Genomic DNA, 3,744 nt, shown 5'->3' on the forward strand with positions numbered 1-3,744 from the left:
CCGCATTGTGACGTGTGTCTGGGGGCCCCAAAGAAACAGGAGGAGAGAAGGACCTTTTGATTCAGAAGCCTGGTCTGAGAAGACAGGCATGGAGGTGTGGGTGAGGACAGATAAGAGGGCGGGGATGGAGGTGTTGGCCCAGCTTTGCCAAAGTTGAGTTTGAGGGTAGGGGGAGGAGTAGGGGGAGAGCCAAGGGAGACTAGGGAATGGATTGCTCTTATTTCATGCTTGCTTTTTTTTTTTTTCTAAAATGTAAAGAGTCCCATCGGGAAACTGGAAACCACCCTAGTTATTTCAAATGTAGGTCATTTAATCCAGGGAATCGTTTAATCCAGTGGAAGGACAAAAAGTGGATACTGAGATAACCATTTCTGTTGAACTGTAGGAAGCGGCCACCCCTTGGCTGGGGCACTTAAGGAAATAAGTTAATTTAGTTATCTGGTGCCAAGGTTAACAATTCACCCCTTAAATTTGGTGGCTTGAAATAACTGGTCACTCATGGCTCAGAACTTCTCTGTTAAGAATTGGGAACATCTTGATGAGTGGTTTTGGCCTGGGGTCTCTCCTGTGTTTGTGGTCAGATACTGCCCGGGGCTGCAACGCTTTGAGGGCTTCACTGGGACCAGAGGGTCCCTTTCCAAGGACCTTCTGTACATGGCTCATGCTCATGGCTGCAAACTGGGCTGGCTGCTGACTAGAGGCCTCCGTCCCTCTCAGAGGCCTCCCTACAGGGCCCCTTGAGTGTCCTCACAGCATCCTCGAGAGTGAGCATCCCAAGAGAGCAAAGCAGAGGCTCCACTGCCTTTTAGGACCTAATCTCAGAAGTCACACAAGCTTGCTTCCACCATATTCCGCCAGTCACACAGACCAACCCTGATCCAGCATGTGAGCTGTCTATACAAGGCCACAAATACAGCCCAGGAGAAATCACTGTAGTCATCTTGGAAGCTGGCTAGAGACGTGGAGGGCGGAGCCCCAGAACAGTGCTTAGATTTTTGATGTGTGTTGGGGGGAAGGGTTGGATTCCAGTTGGTGCTGGAACTTCTTACTAAGAAGATAGCTGCGGGACTTTCCCAGCGGTCCAGTGCTTAAGAGCCCACCTTCCAGTACAAGGGACATAGGTTCAATCCCTGATCAGTGTACTAAGGTTCCGCATGCTGTGGGTCAACTAAACCTGTGTGCCCACACGCTCTGGAGCCCACGTGCCACAACTAAGACCGAATGCAGCCAAAAGTAATTAAAAAAAAAAAAAAAAGTGCAGAAATAGTGCTAGAGCTAAACATTGGCTCCTGCTGGACAAGGGCAGAAGAAAGTCTCTCTACCTGCTCCATGTTCCAGTCTCTCTCAGGGGACCACTGTTAGCAGGCCCACCTCAACAGGAAGCCAGTTGCAAGGAAATCTGGGAAATGTAGTTTTCAGCAGTCCAGCAACACTATCACAGAACAGGCTGTGGCGCGGGCGTGGGGCTGAGGTACCGTGAGCAACCAGCACAACCCATCCTTTCGGCTCCTCACCCACACACACCTTTCTGCCATATTTGATTTCCATACAACTCTTAACAATGCTTCCACATAACAAGATGCAAATATCTTTTGTACACAGATGTGTCATTCTCTTTCTAATGCCAAAAATTAGAAACAGTACAGGAAGAGGAAAATCAGGCACCATTGTCCTAGAAATACCTAAAAAGAATAATATACTATGACAAGTAGGATTTACCCCAGGAATGCAATAGTGGTTCAGTATTTGGAAAGTAAATCCGTGGAAAACCACAGCAAGATACCACTTAGCACCCACAGGATGGCCACAATTTTTAAAAAGAAAGGAAAAATATGTTGGTAAGGACGTGGATAAATCAGAAACCCCCTTCTCTGTTAATGGGAATATAAAATGGTCCGCTGCTGTGCAGAACAGTTTGGCAGTTCCTCAAAATGTTAAACAGCGTTATGGGGCTTCCCTGGTGGTCCCGTGTTTATGAAATTGCCTGCTAATTCAGGGGACATGGGTTCAACCCCTGGTCCAGGAAGATCCCACATGCCACGGGGCAACTAAGCCTGTGTGCCACAACTGCTGAGCTTACACTGTAGAACCCACGAGTCACAACTGCGGAGCCCGAGGGCTGCAGCTACTGAAGCCAGCCTGCCCTAGAGCCTGTGCTCAGCAAGAAGACGCGCCACCGCAATGAGAAGCCCCCTCCCCGTAATGAGAAGCAGCCCCTACTCACCGCAACTGGAGAAAGCCCTGTGCGCAGCAACAAAGGCCCAGAAAGGCCAAAAATAAATATTAAAAAAAAAAATTTTTTTAACACAGTTATGACCCAGCAATTCCCCTCTCAGGTTTACAAACAGCAGAGGTGGAAACATGCACATAAAAACGTGTACATGAAGGTGCATAGCAACATTATTTGTAAGAGTCAGAAAGTGGGAACAACCAAATGTCCATCACCTGCTAAATGGACAAACAAAACTAGTACATCCATACAATGGAATATTATTCAGCCATGAAAAGGAATGAAATAGTGATACATGCTACAACGTGGATGATCCCAGAGAAAGAAGCCAAACATAGAAGGTCACATGCTGATGATTCTGTGTACACGAAATGTCCGGAATGGGCAAATTCATAGAGACAGAGAGTAGATGAGTTGTGGGAAGGGTAGATGTGTGTGTGCGTGTGTGTGTGTGTGCGCGCGCTCAGTCATATCTGACTCTTTGTCACTCCATGGACTGTAGCCCACCAGGCTCCTCTGTGCATGGAGTTTTCCTGGCAGGAGTACTGGAGTGTGTTGCTATGCCCTCCTCCAGGGGGTCCTCCCGACCCAGGGGTGGAGCCCGCATCCCTCGCGTCCCCTGCATTGGCAGCGGGTTCTTTATGACCAGCGCCTCCTGGGAAGCCGCTCCTACTGTGTTAAATCCAGCCCTCGAGGGCTTGATTGTGCCCTTTCAGTGACTACATTTTCAGTTTTTTAGAAACTTTATTTGGTTCTTTGTCAGATGGAGTGTTGTCTAAAAGTTTGGGTTTATTATTTTATGTCTTTAAGAGTCTTCAGCATACTGAATTTTATGTTCTCTTTCATGTTGTTGTTGTATATCCTCAGGATCTAGGGGCTATAATTGTCCTAATTGTAACTTTGATTCTCACATGTGAAAATTTGTTTAAGGGCTTCGATACCTCTTTTTAAAAATTGCTTTTTTTTTTTTTTGGCTGCGTGGGTTTCCATTGCTGCACACGGGCTTTCCTTGGTCGTGGGGAGCGGGGCTACCCTTGGTCGTGATGCACGGCTTCTCTCTGTGGTGGCTACTCGTGCTGCGAAGCTAGGTGCGGGGGCTGCAGTAGTTGTGGCTCATGGGCTCAGGAGTCGCAGCTCACGGGCTCTAGAGTTCTGGTCCAGTAGTTGTGGAGCACAGGCTTAGTTGCTCTGCAGCATCTGGGATCTTCCCAGACCCGGGGTCAAACCAATGTCCCGTGCATTGCAAAGCAGAGTCTTAACCACTGCACCATGAGAGAAGCCCTCAACAATTTTTTTTTAATTGAAGGATAATTGCTTTAGAGAAATTTGTTGTTTTCTGTCAAACCTCAACATGAATCAGCCATAGTATACGTATATCTCTTATATGTATACGACATTTCTTAATAATGGGTACAATTTTCATTGTAGGTGAGTCCAACTGCCACACTTAGCCCAAAACTTTATGTATACATAATACATCCTGAATTAGTCTGTATTTTTCTTTTTTCTTGTAA

The sequence above is a fragment of the Bos mutus genome, chromosome 25 (assembly GCF_027580195.1).
Source record: "Bos mutus isolate GX-2022 chromosome 25, NWIPB_WYAK_1.1, whole genome shotgun sequence".
Classification (NCBI taxonomy): domain Eukaryota; kingdom Metazoa; phylum Chordata; class Mammalia; order Artiodactyla; family Bovidae; genus Bos; species Bos mutus.